The sequence below is a fragment of the Rattus norvegicus genome, chromosome 12 (genome assembly GCF_021556685.1).
Source record: "Rattus norvegicus strain SHRSP/BbbUtx chromosome 12, alternate assembly SHRSP_T2T, whole genome shotgun sequence".
Taxonomy (NCBI): domain Eukaryota; kingdom Metazoa; phylum Chordata; class Mammalia; order Rodentia; family Muridae; genus Rattus; species Rattus norvegicus.
Genome location: NC_141545.1, coordinates 15,101,733 through 15,123,248, shown reverse-complemented (window position 1 = coordinate 15,123,248; position 21,516 = coordinate 15,101,733). Strand labels below are relative to the sequence as shown.

General features: G+C 49.1%; 2 long non-coding RNA genes across 2 annotated transcripts in view; both read right to left on the bottom strand.

The window, feature by feature from the left end:
* Positions 1-7,823: 7,823 nt before the first annotated feature.
* On the bottom strand, positions 7,824-8,993 carry LOC120095887 (uncharacterized). Its single transcript, XR_015634219.1, has 2 exons — positions 8,809-8,993; positions 7,824-7,987 (listed from the first exon to the last, which is right to left on the bottom strand). It is a non-coding gene; the product is annotated as an uncharacterized LOC120095887 (long non-coding RNA).
* A 3,797-nt stretch (positions 8,994-12,790) lies between these two features.
* LOC148002182 (uncharacterized) overlaps positions 12,791-21,516 on the bottom strand; it is a 35,213-nt gene continuing 26,487 nt past the window's right edge. The window contains exons 2-3 of the long non-coding RNA XR_015634631.1: positions 15,777-15,931; positions 12,791-15,372 (exon numbers count right to left, since the gene is read on the bottom strand). This is a non-coding gene — a long non-coding RNA (uncharacterized LOC148002182). The remainder of the gene's footprint in view (positions 15,373-15,776; positions 15,932-21,516) is intronic.

Genomic DNA, 21,516 nt, shown 5'->3' with positions numbered 1-21,516 from the left:
GGCACAGACCTTGAAAGCCAGGCTGACCTAAAAGTCTCCCAAGAAGCCAGGGGAGCACGGAGGAAGGAGGACCTCACAGAGCTCCATTAGAGTCCAGAAACACCACAGAAGTCACAGGCTTTCTAACGGCAATACTGCTTTACCTTCCTGTCAGCCTGTGAGCTTCTAGCACTCCTCATACAGGCATTCCAACTGGGGCGAGCGGGCACCTCTTTGTCGTTTTGACGTGCACTTCGTCTCCAGTGCGATGGCCCTTGTTTTCTATGGATTACCTCAAGAAGGTTCTGTGCAGAGGGGAACGCAGTTACCCTGAGGTACTGAGGTACTGAATGAAGATGTTGACCAAGCTGAGGCCTATGAGAAGCAAGGGAAGGAGATCTTACACAAGGTCGCATCCCAGGGAGACCCTCCTGGTCCTTCAGACTTAAGAGAAGAGGCTTCTGGCCAACGCGGTCTGGAGAGGACCCTCAGGGAGGGTGCAGTTCATCTTGTGGCCCTGCTGCCAGACAGCACAGTTCTCGGGCTCCAAGCCACCTTGTCATGCTGTGTGAACCTCTGCTATTAAAAAAAAAAAAAAAAAAAAAAAAACTGCTTATTTTCTATGCCCTTTTCGTCTGACAGGTGAAGAATTGCCAAACTTTGGGCTCTAAATAACTCTCATTAGTCATTATCTGGGATGAAAGGCCTCATTTACTACCTGGGAGCTCCTTCAAAGCCATTCCAAGGCAACCTTTTTAACACCAGGAGGGTATTCGTCCTGATTTGTACCCATAGAGACAGAATGCAGGTGGGTAGCAGGCCTCCAGGCTCAGCTGCAGGCTAAGTGTTAAGGGCTTATGCCATCGAGGGGCTGAGCTGGTGCACGGCTTTCAGGATTGTCTGAGGCTCTCGTGCTGCTGTCCTCTACATCTTGAACATGGTCGCTGGATATGGGCTGATCTCCCGCACTACGAGGGGGCTATTTTGCTTAGTAGGCAAAGTTTATTAAGTGGCAGGAAATGTATCCACCAGCCACAGACCACAGTCAATGTTTTACATTCGAGAGGTTCCCCTTTGTGACTAAGATGCCACAAATCTAGCTGTGACCCCGTAAGTGTATGAAGACCTCAAGAGCCCAGAGGACCAGAACGGAGGGATGCTGCTCTCAGGGACCACTGCGACCACAGAGACAGAGCCTGACAGTAGCCATTTGGAGCAGCCATCTAAACTCTAGACCCCATCTCTAAAGACGGTTCTTTAGTTTACTCTCCTCAGCACCCCAGTCTCTCTCCAGCCTCAGATTCACTCACGCTCTCATCACATTCGCTATTTTCCCCTTTGCTGTGACAAAATGTCCAGCAAAAGACAACTCCAGGGCTCACAGTTGGAGGGGATGCTACCCATCAAGGCAGAGGAGACACAGCAGCACGCAGATCCATGGTGGCAGGATGGCCCCTCACATCCCCAAAGATCAGAAAGCAGAGAGAGAAATCCCCAAGGTCCACACCCAGTGACCCGGTTTCTGAGACTCCACCTTCCCCAAGTCATAGTGCTACTGGGGGAACAGTGCGGTGAAGTGGGGACCAAGTATCCAAACGTACGAGCCTATGGGAGCATCTGATGTTCAAATCGCATCACCGATGAATAAGGTTGACACTGGCTTTCATTGACCCAGAGTCCAGGGGCGTGTGCACAGCACTTCAGACAGCACTGTAACCTCCAGGTCCCTAAGCACTGAGTACACAGCAGGGAATGGCCTTACGGCTGAGGGGGAGGCTCTAGACAAGAGGAAATGGGCCACAGAACCCAAATCTGGTTATGCTCCAACCCAACCTTCTCTCCCACCCAGTCTTGGGTCTCCAAGTAGTACTTTCCACCAGCTTCCCAGGCTCCCCAAGAAGACATGAGTCTGAGCTTCACAAATGGCCCTGTGGTTTCCAGCTTCAGAAATAGGGCAGAAAGGAAGTGTGGGGAGGGGACAGCCTGCTTCCTCTTCCAGATCTCTATTTAGTCTCTCTTCCCCACTGGCCTGGGACACTGCAAAAGCATGCGGCTGCTTAGAACCCTGTGTGCCTGGTATCACGGAGCTTAAGGAGGAGAGAGAAGCCTTGGTACATGGAACCGAATTGTTAGCAGTCCAGCAAATGGTGGAGAGGGGAGAGGAGAGGCTGTGCCACGAGATGGCTGGAAATCTACACCAGGTCCCAGCAGAGCCACGATAATGCTGCAAACACGTCCACAGGACGGTGGGTTGTCCTGGGTTTGCTTTATTGCTTATATTATGTTAATTGGGTTCCCAAATTACACAGGAATTCACACGTCTACACGTAAGATGCCGAGGATCCCTGGCCCCAGCTGGCTCTAGTTGGTAAAGTTGCTGGGAAGGGATACAGAGGCAGGACTTTAAAATTCCCAGGCAAGGGAACCCAGGGAAGAGGAAGGAATTTTTAGAACGGGAAGCAGGAGGATCAAGCTTGGGAGCTACAGGAGAGGAAAGCATACAGTTACCTGAGAGCCAGGGAAGAGCTGCCCCTCCCCCATTGGGGTAGCAAAGATGGAATGTAGTTTTTAATAAGTAATAACTCAGGAGTATCGGAGGGGAGGCGTTAGCAATTTGGAAGTTTGGGAGTAGCACAACCATTGAGCTGCTTAGGGCATATTAAAAATAAGGCACTGTGTCTGTGTGTGTGTGTGTGTGTGTGTGTGTGTGTGTGTGTGTGTGTGTGTTTCATTCAAGAATCCACAGCATTGTTGCAGTAGCAAGAAGCATGGGCGCAGCCCCCCAGTAGGGAGTTAGAGCGGATTAACTACTACCGCTCTAGTGGATAGTGGGAGAAGGCAATCCTGAGAAGCATACATAGACAAAATGCACCATATCTGCTCTTTTGAGTGATAACGACCCCAAGGTATTATTTATCCTAGTTTGCTTTTCTATTGCTGTGTCAGAATATTGATCAAATATGGGGAGGAAAGGGTTAATTGGCTTACAGGTTACATTCGTCACTGAGGAAGCCAGGAACTGAAGCAGAGACCATGAAGGATCTCTGTTCCCTGGCTTGCTCCCTTGGTCTTGCTCAGCCTGCGTTCTTGTATAACCCAGGACCACCTGCACAGCCGTTAGACAGTGGCCCACAGTAGGCTGACCCCTAACTATCTTAGTTAGGTTTTCCATTGCTAAGAAGAAACACCATGACCAAGGCAACTCTTAAAAGGAACAACATTTAATTGGGGCTGGCTTACAGTTTCAGAAGTTCAGTCCATTATCATCATGGCAAGAAGCATGGCAGCATCCAGGCAGACAGTGCTGGGGAAGGAGCTGAGAGTTCTACATCTGAAGGCAAACACAAGAAGACTGACTTCCAGATGGTCTTCTAGGAGGAGGGTCTCAAAGTCCATCCCCAAAGTGACGCACTTCCTCTAACAAGGCCACACCCACTCCAAGGCCACACCCACTCCAACAAGGCCACACCTCCTAATAGTGCTATTCCCTGGGGCAAGTGTATTCAAACCACCACGTTACCCCATAAGAGAGCAATAAATAAAACACCGCAGACATGGCTGCAGGCCAAACTGACAGCCTAAGCTAACTATGACCAGGTCATTCATCAGAGCACAAAAGCCAAACCTGTGCAAGTCACAGGGTGGCCCAGAAAAGGCTGTCACAGGGAGAGCAGCAGTGATCTGGAACCCAGTTTGCCTACCAGCATGTGCTTCTCTAGGATAAAAATGAGTTGTTTGGGGCTGAAGAGATGGCTCAGTCAGTGAAGTGCTTGCATGAAGATCACAAGGACTCCCTGGCAGTAGCTTTAGCCTAAATAATGAGTTCTAGGATCCTTAGAGACCCTGACTCAAAAAAGATTGGTAGTACTTCTGAGGATGACACTCAAGATTGCCCTCAGTCGACACATGCATGTGCACACACATACATGCACATAATGCACACATGTGCACCTGCACACACATGCACCTGCACACACATGAACATGCATGCACATGTACACACATGCACATGCACACACATGCACATGGGCACACATGCACACATGTGCACATGTACACACATGCACACACATGCACATCGGCACACATGCACATGCATACACATGCACATGGGCACACATACACACATGTGCATGCACATATACATAATAAGAAAAATTAACACCCTACTCTAAGACAATCAAGTCTGAGTTCTAAAACTGTGACGTCTACCATTTCTGAGGGGGTCTAGCATCAAACTTTACCTGACAGGTATCTCCAATAGGATGGTAACTATCATGGTTTAAATGGGAACTGTCCCCTACAGTTCCTGACATTGAGCACTTAGTTCGGAGTCAATGGCGCTACCTGGGGAGGTTTAGGTGGTGCAGCCTTCCTGGAGGAGGTACATCACTGAGGAGAGGGCTTTGAGAAGGAGAGCCCCACATTCCTTTCGGTTCTCACCCTCCCTGCTTCCTATTTGTCATTGAGGATGTGAGCTCTAAGCTTCCTGTTCACACCCTGCTTCCCCACCGTGATAGATTCTTATCCCTCTGGAATGTAAGCTAAAATAAACTCTTTCTTCCCTGGTTTGCCTTGGTCATAGTGGTTTATCACAGCAACAGACAAGCAACTACCGGTGGCGAGCTGACGTCATGAGATCTCTGCCGTTCAACTCATTCTCTCTGGGAAGCAGGAGCTCTCAGCGGCCCAGCACTGCCAGGATGTGCCAGTCAAATTCCTAGAACCTGCCCCTAACTTCCCAGCAGCAAAGACAATTTAAGCCTTTCTTCTCATGTAACATTAGTAACCTCAGCCCGGAACCCCCAAGATTGTTCTGTCAGGGAGACTTAAACCCCAAGGGGAAGACCTATGTTCTCTCGGGCCTGACAGTTCGGGACGGTGGCCTTTGTATGTGATTGGTCACAAGGGTGGAGCTCTGAGAGATAGGATTAGTACCCCTTGAAAAGAGACCCAAGAAGGCCCTGAGAGATGGCTCAGTGGTTAAGAGCACCGGCTGCTCTTGCAAAGAACCCAGGTTTGATTTCCTGCTCCCACACCACCATCTATAATGCCAGTTCCAGGGGATCTGATGCCCTCGTGTGGCCTGAAACACCAGCACGCACATGATGCACATACATACATACATACATACATACATACATACATACATACATACATACAGGCAAAACCCTCAGACACATAAAATAAAATAAATAAATCTTTAAAAGATTAGAAGCTACTGAAGAGATCTGCCGGGTCCCCTTCACCTTGTTGAGGGTGTAGTCTGGACTTGATCCAGACATGGAGAATTTCAGATGTATTCCTCCCCGCCACCCCGCCCCTGTGTGCGCTCTCAAGCTCGTGTGTGCACATGTGTAAAGACATGTGTGCAGGTGCACGTGCACTCGTGTGCCTATGTAGAGGCCACTGGTTGTTTGTATTTGTCAATCATCGCTCACTCCCTTCCTTTCCTTTCATCTATTTTCAGGCCTGTTTTATTTTGTGCGTGTGAGTGCTTTGCTGTACGTTTGTCTGTGCATCACGTGTGTGTATGTGTGTGTGTGTGTGTGTGTGTGTGTGTGTGTGTGTGTGTGTGTGCGCGCGCGCGCGCTTGGTGCCTCAGGAGGCTAGAAGAAGGTGTTGGATCCCTTGGAACTGGCATGGAGGGTGGACGTGAGCCATTGTGTGGGTGCTGGGAACTGAACCCAGGTCTTCTGCAACAGCAGCCAGTGCTCTAACCACTGAGCCACCTCCCCTCCTCCTCCCCCCACCGTCCCTTGCTTTTTTTGAGACAGGGAATCTCAGCAAGCAATAAAGCTCACCGACTCACTTGACTGGCTGTCCTGCATGCCCTGGGTATCCTTCTGCCTCTACCTCCCTGGTGCTGTAAGTCCCCACTTCTTACATTCATGCTTGGGTTTGAACTCAGGCCCCTATGCTTGGATGACCTGGGAGGGAGAAGCATGTGTCCAAGCCTAGAACTCAAGCACTATGCTTTATGTCTTCAGGGAGCAGGGGCTCCCATATACCAGACGATTGGCCCTTAGCTAGGGCCAGGGAGTTGATGTCCCTTCTGCAACGTGTGAGGTCCAAGCATCAGCCACATTGCCTCACACACTGGGGCTCCGGTGCACACAATTCCTGTGTGCTGTTCTTCATGGCTCCTCCTGCCTGGTAGCTCCTGTTGATATCAGGAACCGGCTTTACAGTTGCAGATCACCTCGGAATCCGGCAATGATGGTGATGTCACCCGTAGGCGATAGGGATCGCGCATCTGTTGCCATGGCAATCATCATACATTCCCAGAGTCCGCTTGGCTCACCTCCACCTTTACCAGAGAGCGGTTACATCACAACCCAAATAAAAGGCAGAACCCCCGACCTCCACCCCCTTTTTCCCCTTCGTCTTTTGCCCCGTTCCCCCACAATAAACCTCTCACGTGGGACTGTACTGGCCTGGTGTTGTCTGCCCAGATGCAAGCCTCAATTCTAACACAACAGTTCCTACTCACCAAGGGGAAATGACAAAAGATCACCTACAGAAACTCCCAGGGATGGCGAGACCCACCACAACTATGGGATCAACGTTCAGTGGTGGCCCAGAAGACGATGACAGAGGCAAATCCCTAACAGCCACTAAAAGCTGACCTTCCAGCAGAACGTCACAGGCACTAACCAGGTGCCCATTCATATAAGTTTAGAGGCTGCAAACCAGGGTGCTTCGAAGACCTGTTTGCTGGAAGTTTTACACGGCACAGTGTACAGTGCTCTCTGGCCACAAACCTCTGTTCTGTTGCTGAAATAGAATACTTGAAACTGGGTACTTTTTTTTTTTATTAAAGGGGATATTTTGACCCATAGTTCTGGAAGGTGGGAAGACCAAAATGAGACACAATAATGGGGAAAATGTCAGGCTGCTTTGACTCCTGTATGTAAGAGACAAGACATGAAGGAGGGCTTGCTGTGTAACCCCCTAGTCTCAGAGGGGCTCATCCAATCCTGTCAGAGAGGCAGCCCTGAGGAGGCAGCAATCCATCCATGAGAACCCTACCCCACGACCAACCAACCTCTCTAACTCGCCTCTCCCTTCCAACACTGAGGAATTAAGGTTCTGAACAGTGAATTTTGGGGGAACACCCTCAAACAAGAGCAGGAAAAGACCAGGGAAATATCAAGAATCTAAGGTGTGTGTGTGTGTGTGTGTGTGTGTGTGTGTGTGTGTGTGTGTGTGTGTGTGTGTGGGTTTTCAACACAGGGTTTCTTCATGTAGCCTTTGCTGTCCTGGAATCCACTTTGTAGACTAGGCTGGCCTCGAACTTAGAGATGCTCTGCCTCTGTCTCTGGAGATTAAAAGTGTATGCCACCACTCTGGCTGTATTTTTCAGAACTTTTTTTAAAGTTAATTGTATGAGTAGAGTTGTGCGAATGAGGGCAGCACCAGCGAGGCAACAAGAAGGTGTCCGATCCTCCTGGAGCTGGAGGGGCAAGTTGTTGTGAGTTACCTGCATGAATCCTGGGAAGTGAACTCTGGTCCTGCAAGAGCGGTCAGTACCCACTCTTAACAGATGAACCATGTCTCCGACCCTGGAAGATATTTTTACCCTGCTTTCCTAACTAACGAGTTAACTTGTCAAGGCTTCATAGATATCAGAAGACAGAAGATACCACATCAAGAAATCATGGGCTCTCTCTTTCTCATCAGATCCCTTGGTGCCCTTACTGAATTCCTCAAGGCCGTGTGTGCACTATGAGCCCCTGGCATAGCTGAGAGGCCTGTCATTAGGAAACTCCGAACTTTTGTGCTGGGGATATTCTAACATTCTACTGGTCAAGACGCAAGTGCACCTCACTTTCTAGAGAGGCTGGATTTTTTAATCTTTAATGTTTGCAAGGCAGACATCCATGAAAACCTTTCTTCCAGAACAAGGCCATCTGTGTCCCTGTTCACAAAGTCCCCAGGGAGAATCTCAGAATGGGGACCATGTAGATCAGAGAATCGGTGTCCTCTTCCAGAAAGTCACAAAAATCTGTAAGCAGGAGAGTTATACTTTGAAGAAGGGGGCATCTCAAAGAGGGGCACTGCCAGTCAACACATCTGCTTCCCAACATGGCCACGCCCTTCTCTGGTTTCCTCTATTGATTTGGTTCTTTTAATTGGTTTGTTGAGGATGTGTGATCAAAAATGGTTTGGGCCACAAGCTGTGTGACCCTAACTTCAGTAGCAGACAGAGACTCCTGAGTGGTGGCCTTAAGAGTTGCTCCTCCGGGGGCTGGGGATTTAGCTCAGTGGTAGAGCGCTTACCTAGGAAGCGCAAGGCCCTGGGTTCGGTCCCCAGCTCCGAAAAAAAGAACCACAAAAAAAAAAAAAGAGTTGCTCCTCCAACCAGAGCTTCCAGGGACTAAGCCACTACCTAAAGACTATACATGGACTGACCCTGGACTCTGACCCCATAGGTAGCAATGAATATCCTAGTAAGAGCACCAGTGGAAGGGGAAGCCCTGGGTCCTGCTAAGACTGAACCCCCAGTGAACTAGACTATGGGGGGAGGGCGGCAATGGGGGGAGGGTTGGGAGGGGGACACCCATAAGGAAGGGGAGGGGGGAGGGGGATGTTTGCCCGGAAACCGGGAAAGGGAATAACACTTGAAATGTATATAAGAAATACTCAAGTTAATAAAAAAAAAAAATTAAAAAAAAAAAGAGTTGCTCCTCAAGAAAGGAGGGAGGGATTGAGTCAGAAAGGCTTCTTCAGGCAGGGGTCTCTGCTCCCTCTTTGCAGGGGCCCGGTTAGTGAGGTCAATCGTCCGATGTCCAGATTTGAGCCGTCTGAGCCTAAGCGTGAACTCACCAAGCAGAGAGCAGCTTGAAGCCCTGCTTCTTTGGACTGTGATGATACTCCGAGTCTCTAAGCTCCTTCTGTCTTCCCCATAAGGAGAGGGACTGACAGAGCCTCCTGTTCCCTGCAGACCTGTGGTACTGAGCGTCTCTGGGGTCTGTGCACCCCACACTGTGCCAGAAGGCACAAGATGCCACAGGATAAAAATGGAACGTTCCTTGCAACCGTCAACTCTTGTTCATCCCTCATTTGTTCCGGAAGAGCGGATGTATCCGATCACGTGATAGCAAAGGGACTCAACACGTGCTAAGGTGATTTAGAGTCTAACAGTGTAAAGAGCGTAAATATTCTTGGAATGTGATACAAGATCTGCATTTTTTTTTCTAAATATACCTACAGACACAAAAATTTTACTTAGTAGCTCATTTCTCTTTATTCTGCGAAACTTTATCCAGTAACCCAGCAGAAGGCCTGGTCCAGCTCGATAAAGAAATAAGAAAATCTTAGGAACTGACCTGTGGTGGGACAAGTTTATGACACTGATGCTCAGGAGACAGAGAAGAGAGGGTCAGGAATTTGAGGCCAGCCTGATCATAAGTCGGGGGGGGGGGGGAGGAGAAAGGGAAGGAGGAGGGGGAGGGGGAGGAGGAGGAAGAGGGAGGGAGGAGGGGGAGGGGAGAGGGGGAGGGAGGAGGGGGAGGGAGGAGGGGGAGGGGAGGGAGGAGGGGGAGGGAGGGGGAGGAAGGAAGAAAGACACTAAACAAAAAAAATAGAGTTTGAAGGAAGTTGACAGAAAAGGTGGAACATTTGAGTTGGAATCTCGGAAGCAAGGAGGAACAAAATGTAAGATGATAGGAGGGCAGCATTTCAGGAGAGGATAAATCAAGTACCAAGGTCCTAAGGTCTGGAGTACTGTATGAGAAAGAAAGAGACGCTTGTGGTCACAGTGCTGTGAACTACGACAGGAAAGAGAAGAAGTAAAAAAAGCTTCCAGCTCTTAGCCTGGTGTGAGGGCAGGGCCAGTGGGCAGTCATGGCCACCTGGGCAGCCTGGCATGAGGGCCTGTGGGTGGGCATGGCAGTCACAGAGAGCTGATACCAACTCGAGAGGGAGTGCAGTAGAGGAGACAAGTTAGAAAGACATCGATCATTGAACCACCACTACCATTATGGTGCTGTGGGCACCCTGACTTGTAAACCCTGGGGTAACTCTGTGATCAGGAGCTCTTACAAGTGTTCTTTTTCTTTTTTCTTTTTTTTTTTAGATTTATTTTATTCATTATATATAAGTATATTGTGGCTGTCTTCAGACACACCAGAAGAGGGCATCAGATCCCATTACAGATGGTTGTGAGCCACCATGTGGTTGCTGGGATTTGAACTCAGGACCTCGGAAGAGCAGTTCAGTGCTCTTAACTGCTGAGCCATCTCTCCAGCCCATTCTTTTTCTTTAATATTTTTTAAGTATTTATTTATCTTATGTATATACTTACACAGTGGCTGACAGAAGAGAGCATCAGATCCCACCATGTGGTTACTGGGAATTGAACTCAGTACCTCCGGAAGAGCAGTCAGTGAGCCATCTCTCCAGCCCTCTCCCTCAGGTATTCAAAACAGGAAAGTTCCTGAGCTCAACGGAGACACCAACAATGTCAAAGAACAGGTGACAGCAAGCAGTTAGAATGAACAGCACAGCCCTGCCTCAACGTTAACAATAAAAATGGAGTCACTTCTGTCAGCGTTCCCCAAATTAACCCAACAGGCTGTGGAGATTTTTTAAGATAGTGTTGATTGTTATGTCTGCGCATTACATGCATGCAGTACCCATAGACGCCAGAAGAGGGCACTGGATTCACTTGGATTAGGAGTTAGAGGTGTTTGTGAGCCACCATGTGGGTGCTGGAAACCAAGCCTGGGTCCTCTTCGAGAGCAGTCAGCACTCTCAGTTGCTAGGCTGACTACCCAGCCCAAGATGTGGTCCTATGTGTGGCTGCCCGACACTAATCTCATCTCCTTGTAATCTGTTTGTGGGTTTTGTTCCTGTTTTTATTTTTTTGTTTGTTTGTTTACAATACAGGCAACATTCACCTGGAGACTGAAGTGTAAAAACAGAGCAGAGAATTGTAAACACTTGGCAGGAAAGAAAAGGTTCTAAAGAGATGCCTGTCCCTCCCCTTGTCTGTCCGACTTTTAAAACAACATACACACGCCCCCAAATGGAATGTCCCCAGGAGTCCTACGGGAAGAGAAGAAAAGAGTTGTAGTCTGGTGCCAACCAGAGGAGGGCCTGTCCATAAGTAAAAGTTTACACAATCCCGACAACTGGTCAAATTGCCAGGGGGAGGTAAGAACAGAGGCACCGCTCCTTGGAGTTCTCCTCCAAGGACTTCTTTCCAGAGACTTCCATTCAGGCAAGCCTGGGATTTTTGGATTCACCACAAAAAAGAATTTGGGGACACAGCAGTAGGAAGCAGAGTTGGCGTTTATTAAAATGGATCGGAAGGCGTACTGGAGCAAGAGTGTGGGGCTTCTCAAAGAGGAAGTGTGCCTTGCAGTCTGGACAGTAGACGCACATACATGACCACGTGTCTTTTCTTTCCTGCCAAGTGTTACAATGTAACTAAGTTATGTTGCTTAGTGTGACTTACAAAAGGGCTTAAGAGTTAATGAATTTCCCTTTGTAAACAAGGTCGGTTCTCTCCTTCCACCTTGTGGGTCCTAAGGATCAAACTTGGGCTGTCACCCCGGAACCACCTCAACAGCCTAAAGTCATTTTTAAATCAAGGAGTCACAAAGGTTTTGAATTTAAAGATGTATCTAAGTACGACTCTTGATAGAAGGGGAGTGCCTCTTGGTTGAGAGAAACCAACTATGAGATAGACATTGGGAGGGCGGGGGTGAGGTAAGGATGGCTCAGCTGGCAATGCCCTTGCTGTACTCCACTGGAAACCTGAGTTCAATCCCCTAGAACCCATGTAAAAATGGAAGGCGAGGACAGACTCCACAAAGGTGTTCTCTGACCTGCACACACATGCACACACAGGCACATATGCACATGCACACACACATACATACACACCCGCTCATGAACAGACCCATGCAGGCACACTCACATAGGGACAGACAGACACATGTACTCGTGCACTGATGCACACACTCGCACACACACACACACACACACACACACACACACACACACGTGCAAACCCACGCACATCCCCACAAAATACTGTTCTGCTTTAAGAAGGACATCTGAGGAATGACTTGAGTCTCTACTTTGAGTATAGATGTTAGAAGTTTCCCCATTCACTTCACTCACTGAAACCCTGGATCTTTACGGGAGATGTCATTTTCCAAGGTTGCCAAGAACAGATAAGTCAGACATGGCCACAGGTTAGAGAAGGAGAAACCAAATGATAACTTGGGGGGACTGCAGTCTACCCTCTCTGCACCCCCACTTCCCTGTGTGTTAACCATCAGCTCCTTGTTAAAAACAAAAATAAAACAAACACCACCAGGTATGAATAACAGTGAAAAGATAGGTCGTGGCAGTACCCTGTAACGGGGGTGTTATGAGCCTTAGAGCTGATGACTAGAATCACTTAGCTCCCTCTCCACACACAATCACCAGTCATTGGCCCTTAATTATCAATTCTCAAGGCTGGAGATGACGGCTCATTGTTTAAGAGCACTTGTTCTTCCTGGGGACCCAGTTCAGTTCCCAGCACCCACATCCAACATCTCCAGGGAGTACGACACCACCGCTGGTCTCCACGGGCATCAGCAACCAGTTTTGGGTGTCAGGCAACATCTGATCTACCCAGTCAGCCTTCTGTAGCAACAACACTTTTGATATCCATGGCAGGGGAGAGACCCCACAACAACCCCCTGCAGATATCAGGGGCTCTGTACCTTTTTTCCCCGTGAAAGATTCTGAGAACGGAACAAATGATGCACGAGAAGGAGTGAATGAAAGGCAAGGAACGCAGTAGAGTCAATCATTGCTGGCCCGGTTATTTTATTCAGTGGCGTCTAGAGGTGTGTTTCAGCCCCCTCTAGTGGTGATGTTTGGCAACTTCATCACTTTCCGGAATTGTTTACGGTTTAACCAGCCTCTTTCCCAAGAACCACAGGCAGCAGCCAGCCTAGTGCTGACCACCACTGCATAAAAGAACTCAGAGCTGTACTGCCTTGACAGGAAAGACCGTTGCATGGCCAGGAGGCAGAGGCTGTGTGGAGGTTTACAGAGAGAAGGGTCTAGAGAAATTGCATTGTTTGGAACTGTGGCGTTTAAAGAGAACTTTACCATTAGCTCATGGGAATGGACCTCTCCCACACAGACAAGCTTGTCTGCCATCATCCTCTGCCTTAAGTAGGGTGTCTGTTGCTGTGATGAAACACCATGACTAAAGCAGCTTGGGGAGGAAAGGGTTGAGTTCACTTACACTCCCACGTCATCAACGGAAGTCAGGACGGGAACCTAAACAGGGCAGGAACCTGGGCGCGGGAGCTGATGCAAAGGCCATGGAGGGGTGCTGCTTGCTCCTCATGGCTTGCTCTTTATAGCTTGCTCAACCTGCTATCTTATAGAACCTGGGATCATCACCCTAGGGATGGCACCACACAACAATGCACTGGGCTGCCCACATCAATCTCTAATCAAGAAAATGACCTACAGGCGTGCCCACAGTCAGATCTTATTGGAGGCATTTTCTCACCTGAGACTCCCTCCTCTCCAGTGACTCTACCTTGTGTCAGGTTGACATAAACCGAGCCAGCACACACACCCCCCACCCTACTCCGGAGCACCAGGATGCTTAGAGCTGAGTGACAAGGAATGGAAGCAATGGGGAGGAATAAAATAACACCGGCAGCAATTATCGACTCCCTGCTGTATTCTTCGCCCCTCATTCAATGCTTATAGGATTGACTCCACTGACTCCTCACAGGAGCCATGTCAATACATCATTTCTCCCATTCTACAGATGAGCAAACTGAGGCAGGAAGAAAGGAAGTGACTTACCCAAGCTCTTCTTGAAGGCTTAGATTTTTCTCTAAACCTGCTTTGTTTGTGGTTCTTAAACACTTCAATATTCCTTCTAACCCACCGACCAGAAGGTTGGTGACAAAGAAGGTTAGTGGGAAAGGGGTTTTGTGGACCTGTTTAGTAGTAGTTCTTTGGGGGAGATTCCACTCTTGGTGGTCAGGACACCAGCCTTGCAATTCCATAGCAAACCAAACATCAAACACACATCAGTAGCTGCAGGTGGATCCAGCAGAAACCGCCAGGCTCTGCCAAGTCAACAGAAGCATCAAGAATCACCCGGAATACCACGAGAAGTTCTTTGGCATTTCTTTCTGTGAAGTGAAAGCCAGCAAAGACCAGAGAAGGCCAGTGACGGGTCACGCGGAGTCACAACGAAAGAGCCATCTCTCTCTGTTTATAGGGTTCCATTTATACTCTTTCCAAACTTCACGAGTTCTCGCAAGCGTCTGCTCCAGCAAAACATCACGTCCCCTCTCTGCCTCTATAAAACATCCTCTCACAAGACAGCTTCCAGGAAAACAGTCACGTGACACACCTGCGTTTCCAAAGAAATCAGAATTTTCCACTTCACTTTCGAGCTTTTACGTGGCTGATCCGGCTCCTGAGCTCAGCTCCCTTTTGTTTAAGACAGTTGTTGTGACCGGTGTCTCTTCACTGACTCAGACTCAAAGTGTCCCCATCCCTTTTAAGTCCACCCTGAACAGTGACAAACAATGCCAAGGGGATGTAGGGGTTGTGAGGACAGTTTGGGGCTGGCCTTTAACTCAGGGTCTCTAAGACTGAGTGTCTTAGGGCATGGGACGAATGGTTAAGATTTTTCTGAACCAGGGCTGGAGAGATGGCTCAGTGGTTAAGAGCTCTGACTGCTCTTCCAGAGGTCCTGAGTTCAATTCCCAGCAACCACATGGTGGCTCACAACCATCTGTAATGGGGTCTGATGCCCTCTTCTGGTGTCTGAAGATGGCTACAGTGTACTCACATGCATGAAAATAAATAAATAAGTAAATAAATAAATAAATCTTTAACAACAACAACACCAAAAAATATTTTCTGGACCTTAAGACCCTCCTTTGAAAGGCTGATGATGTGAACCCTACCAGCTGGTGGAACCAGGTCCCGTGGATTCTAACCTCAATCCCGTGCCCCTGGAAGGCCACAGCTTTCAATAATTCCGTGAACTACTGGAGGACCTTCTTTTTTCCTTTTTAATATTTGATTTATTTTGTTTTTATATATATGGATGTTTTGCTTGCGTGTATGTCTGTGCACCACGTGTGTTCCCGGTGCCTGTGGAGACCAGAGGACGATGTCAGATGCCTTGGAACTGGAGTTACATTTGTGAGCCACCTGTGGTGGGTGCTGGGAACCAAACCTGGGTCTTCTGCAAGAGCAGCAAAAGCTCTTAAGCGCCGAGCAATCTCCCCAGTCCCGAGGACATTCCCTTTTGAAAGGTTTCGGACTCCGGTGGCCAATTCATCTGATTTTCTGTCCCGATGAGTCCACTGCACCGAAGGCCATTAAGGAACCCGACTTGATCCAGAGAGAAGCACAGAACAATGAACCAAGATCAGAAGCAAAGAGTCATCAAGAGAAGGGCTTTGAGAGATGAGGGGAGGTCGGGTACAATGACACATGCTACCTCTGCACTTGGGAGGCAGAGATGATCTCTGAGTTTGAGGCCAGCCTGATTTACCTACCAATTTGCAAGCCAGCCAAAGTAAGTTACAGAGTAAGACCCTGTCGATATGTTTGCATGTTCGTGTGTTTGTCCAGTGTATAGGGAAGGAGAGGAGTTGGGTAGAGGGACACAGTCACAGAACACTGGCTGTGTAACTAGTTGCCTCGAGTTCCCAATCCCCACAGAATCTAAGCTAGACATATCCAGGTCACCTTGGCCCAGTGGACGGTAGCTACTGTGATCTAAAAGATCTCACCTTTTAGAACGTTTACACAGGGCTGCAGAGATGGCTCGGTGGTTAAGAGCACTGGCTGCTCCTGCAGAGGACCCAGGTTCAGTTCCGGGCTCCGCGTGACAGCTCACAACCATCTGGAACTCCAGTTCCAGGGGATTCGATGGCCTTCTTGGGCTCTGCAAGGCATACATATGGCTCATATACATACGTTCAGACAAAACACTCAAACATCTAAACTAATTCAAACCCGTTCCTCCTAATGCAAAGCCTCCGATGACGTCATTGGGAACACTGGAATTGTGGGAACACTGGATTGTGTGGCATGTGGATTATGTCTCGTCCAAGTGGTTATGGAAAAGAGGGAGGAGGGGTGATTTTGGGGAAAGAAAGAAAAAAGGGGACCCAGACAAAGGCCAGCATGGTGTGAGCCGCTCCGGCTCTCCTCAATACAGCCCTGCCCGCACTGTAAAACCCCTTTACCCAGATGGCGCCGAAACTGAGTTCTGGGTGCTGCCAGCCCAGTCTTGAACGACTACCAAGCACTTGAATCAGGAATCAGGACCTTATATGGAAAAAAAGCCAGCCCCTGCCTGACAGACACATCCAGGGCTCCCTCCCCACCTGACTTCTCCGGCCTCTGCCTCGCTCAAGAGCCGCTCCTATAAACCTGAGCTGTGAGCTGCCTGCTGCCACTTTGCAGTGCCTCCCACCCCCACCCCCACCCCCCACCCCAACAAGTACACACACTCCCTCGACCTTTGCGACCTTTGCAGGGTGATGAGAAAGGAAAGGAAGGAAATTCTGCTTAATAGAAACCTCTTAAAAGTAAGGACAGAGCGCGATGCATTCCGCGTTTGGATTCTTGGTCCCTGTGGTTGCAGGCGGGGTTGCCATCGCCCTCAAGCAGGAAAGGACCCTACCGCCAACCACCCCCTAACCCACCACCCAACCCCCTTTAAGTACAACCCTGACCGTTTTTGTTTTTGTTTTCGTTTCTGGTTTTTGTTTGTTTGTTTTTGTTTGTTTGTTTGTTTGTTTGTTTGTTTGTTTGTTTGTTTTTTCACCTGCCCTTGCGGGAATGCAGTTATCAAAAGCTGCGGTGCTCCAACCCGCCACAGGATGGCAGTGTTGTCCCAGGTAACACACAGACTGAGCCCCAGGAAACAAGTTTCCGCATTCCTGAACCTCAGGGAAACACGGGGCTGAGAACGTATTATAAAATAACCACGAAGCTGCAGGTAAAAATAAAAATATGATCACGTAAATTAAACAACCTTTCTTTATTAAACCTCCTTACTAAATATTGGGGGGAGGGGGGCAATCCTTTCCAGGATGGAATTGAAGATTGCATTTTGATGTCTCTAAGCTGTTTCAAGGGCCTTTCCCTGGAAGGAAGCTCTGCCAGAAGCCATGGCAATAGGGGGCAGAATAGCATACGCTGGGGGACCAGAGGCCCTGAGCTCCAGCTGCAATTGGACCTTGGCTCCAGAGGCTCTTTTGTGTCTCATTTCGGAATCCAAGAATGACGGTGGGTTCCCACTTCACCAGCTGTGAGGAACCCCTGAGCAAACTTGCATTAGGTATCCAGCGTAGCACAGTTAAGTGCTCAAAAGCCATTAACTTCAGCCATTCTCAACTTGCTGGGAATCTTTAGAGCCGTGTAGCTCCTTCCCAGTTGGAGGAGCCTCTTATCCATAGGTTTTTTTGTCTACAGTTTCAACCTGCCCGTGGTTGGCAGCGGCTTGAAAGTTCTGAATGGAAAACTTTCAGAAATAAGCATTTCGCAAATTCTGAACTGCGCTTCATTCCAAGAAGCGGCACAATAGCCCGCGTCATCCTGCTCCTCCCCCGCCCAGGGTGTACCATCTCTGTGTGCAGTGGATCCACACTGTATATGCTACCTGCTTTTTCGTTACCTAGGACCTAACTCAGTTATCGGGTTGACGGTCATCGTACAGAGCATCACAGGGACAGTGTCCAAGAACCCTGCGGTTCCAGGAATCCTTGGGAGAACGGGGTTGGGGGGAGCTGGGGAAGGTGGTCCTGGAAGGTATGCCTTGTGCGTAGGATAAATTATGGTCTCCAGTTCACCTGCGTTCATCGACAAACCGTTCAGAGTAGCCCAGGGTCCACTGGCACGAGGGGAACGCAGCCTCATCCAATGGAAGAGTCCTCGGCCTTAAGAGGAATAAAACCTGGCACGTGTTACAACGTGGCTACAGCTTGAGAGCATAGCCCCAGCTGAAGTAAGCCAGAGCCGAGAGGAAAATTCCTGTGTGATGCTTCGTACATGAGGTCAGACTGAGAGAAGAACACCAGGGTGTTGGTTGCCAGGAGCTGGCAGGGGTGGGAGCAGTTAATGTTTCAAGAGATTGGCTTGAGTTTCGGTTCCGCAGGATGAAAAGCCCCGGAGGCAGATGGTGGGGGTTGCGCAAGGACTGGAAGGGACTTAATGCCGCCGAACTGCACGCATGATGACAGCCAACGTGGTCCGTTTTTATGGTGTCACACAGTTAAAGATTATTAGGTTAGAAAGAAGTGTTTTCCTTTGACAGGTCCACTTGGCTGAGATCCTGTGCTCTGGGTAAGACATAGGGTACAATTCAAATTTAAACAGTGGTTCTTAAAAGGAACCCTCTCGTCCCACAGTGTCTGGCTCAGACTCAGCAGTGGCCTCCTGAGGGCGACTGCAGCCAGAGGCTTGGCATTCCCAGAGTCCTCTCTAACAGCAGTGACCTACAACCCTGTCATGCTAACACCCCCAGGCGGCTGAGAGGGTTTGGACACCCCTACCTCCTTACCCGCTATCTCCCCATCTCTAAACCCCAGAGCCACACACTGATTTCACCCTTCCCCAGGTTCTTTGTCCTTCTTGGTTCCCCAGAGAAGAGAAGAGGACCTTGGGGGACAGTGGGTTATACCCCAGAGAGATTTAGCCTTCCTTGGAAGGAATCCAGACTCCTGAGCCAGAATTCTCCCCTTTGCCAGGAGTGGAGTTGACAACCCAGCTGGCATGCAAACACTGACCAGAAAGATGGGGAAGCGAGTCCTTCAGTAGCAAAGGCCAAGCTGGGAAGCAGAGGGAAAACTCCATTCGAGACCAGTGATTGCACAGTGGCACTGACATCCTCATTCTTCTTTTTTTCTTTTTTTCCGGAGCTGGGGACCGAACCCAGGGCCTTGAGCTTGCTAGGCAAGCGCTCTACCGCTGAGCCAAATCCCCAACCTGACATCCTCATTCTTAAAACACCAAAGAGGAGGTGTCTACAGACTCAGTGGAACTACTCAAATGAGGGAGCTGGTGAGATGGCGCAGTGGATAAGAGCACTGGCTATAATTCCAAAGGACCTGGGTTCAAGTCCCAGCACCCACATGAAAGCTCGCAACTGTCTGTAACCCTAGTTCAGGGGATCTGATGCCCTCTTTTTGGTCTCCTCAGGTACCAGGTACACAAATAGCACATAGACATACATGTAGGTTAAACACTCATACATATAAAAAAGAAATTAACTGGGCTGGAGAGATGGCTCAGTGGTTAAGAGCACTGGCTGCTCTCCCAGAGGTCCTGAGTTCAAATCCCAGCAACCACATGGTGGCTCACAACCATCTGTAATGGGATCCAGTGCCCTCTCCTGGTGTGTCTGAAGACAGCTACTCTGTGTGTGTGTGTGTGTGTGTGTGTGTGTGTGTGTGTGTGTGTCTTTAAAAAAAGAAAAGAAAATAAATTAACTGATAAACTGCACACTTCCTAGAAACACCCCAAACAGAAGTACAGCCGGGGAGGAGGGGGACACCAAGGCAAATGTTCCTTCCCCATCTAGGGCATATCCAGGCACAAGCTTCTGCTCAATGAAAGCACAGAGTTACACACCTACACACCTTCTGCTTACAACCCCATTAGTTAATTAAGTCAAAACTTTACTGTGTCTTCAGATTAGCTCTACAGCTAACTTAGATGCTCCCAGCCTCCTGGGGGTCTGCTGGTCCCTTTGCTTGGCTCGCAAACGTCAAGTGGAAGCTGTGATGACAGCTAAAGCGAGGCCTAGCGGTCCTTCCTTCGTGATTGCAGCTTTTCTCCTTGGTATCTTTATGCTGTGCTATAAAAGGCCTATTATACTTAATTTAAAGAGTGAGGCCTGTTGACACCTCTTTCAATTGTTAATCTTTAGGAAGCAATGGGCGGAATATTATTTGAAAGGAATAAAGCACTTGCTTTATTGGAGAGTAGTAAAGGTCTAATAGCCGGCACAACAACTCGCTGTTTGCTCTTCAAGATAGTTGGATTTATTAGCTTAAGTCGCTCAAGGCATGTTACAGTCAGCCTCGGCCCCGCAAGTCTTTACCTTGGGTTGCTGGAGCACACTGAGGTCTGGCGAGAAGCTGGTCTAGTCCGTGAGCACACCATCCCCAGGCATGCCACCCACAGCCCACCCCACACGTGCCCATACATTTACATGATGGCCCACGCTAAACCAGGGGACAGTGGGCTGTCTGTCATAGGTTCTGCACACCAGGCCACAGTCTGTCTCATCTGTCTCTTGCAAGTCCAGGAGGACCAGACCGGGACTTAATTAAACACAAGAGCCTGAAACCTCTTGACTCTAGGCAAGTTGATTCCAGAAAATTCCTTATTCAGACTGGGACCTTCAGTTTCTCCTCATCGGGTGAGATCTCAGGGCCAGCCAGTGGCCTCCAACCTTGGGGTAGAAATGGCAGGCCCCAAGAGAAGTCCAAAGTGCACACTTTTGAAGTGGCAGCTGTTCCCAGAGATAAGCTGCTGTCTTTCAGAGACCCCACAAAGACAAAAGTGTAAAAGTTCATAAGTCTGCCAGACGACCTGCTTTGGCTTCTCTGAGATGAGGCCTGGGAAGGTTTCAAAGCCTAGAGCCCCATGTTAGGCTTCTAAATACCAGCTACTCTCTCCTCTAGGTAAGTGACTCCACCCTGGTACGCTGAGGTGAAGTTGGGGGGCTGTCTGGCTGGACAGCCCCTCTGCTCACAATCACAATGCTGGTCAAGGGAGCTAGCTCCATACCCACCCACGCCCAGTTCAAAAGGTGAGCAGCCCCAGCCAGGGCCTCCTGACAAGCCTCGAGCTGGCCCCACTTATCCTCCTGCCCCTGAGAAGCATTTATCGCTTGAACTTTCAGCCTACTAATTCCAACCAAGGTCCATATCGCTCAGCTTCAGGCAATAAAAAGAAAAAAAAAACCATATGTTTATCTTTTGGAGTCAAATCCTGTCTCTCCCAGATGACTCTTCCACTGGTCTGTTTCCTTGTTCTCTGTGTCCTAATTCCCAGTCAAGGCCAGTTAGCTCGGCTCTTCCAGCAAGCCTGAGAACCTGGCCTCTCAGTGAAGGGAGCAGGGCCTGGGTTCCCTGAGGCCCATTCAAGGTCATGGCCAAGGTCAGGAGCTGTTAAGAGCAAGAGCCCTGGCCTTCAGGTGTTCTGTTCTACAAATAACGGGGTGGTAGTCAACCAGATCTAAAGGTATCTAAATAAATAAATCTCTCCTTGAAGCCATAATGGAACTCTGGGAAGCTAAGGAAACCTAACACCCACAAAAGTGGTGGTATCTGGACATCCCATAGCACCAGACAAGATCTGCATTAGGCCCAGTGTAAGTTTGAAGACACAATGACCCCCTGGTCTCCTGTTCCACCTTCTTTCTGCCTGCCCTGGGACCATGTGTCTGGTTTCTGCACTATTGAACAAGATTCGAGGTCAGTGTTGAGTATTAGATACCACCCTAGGGAGAAG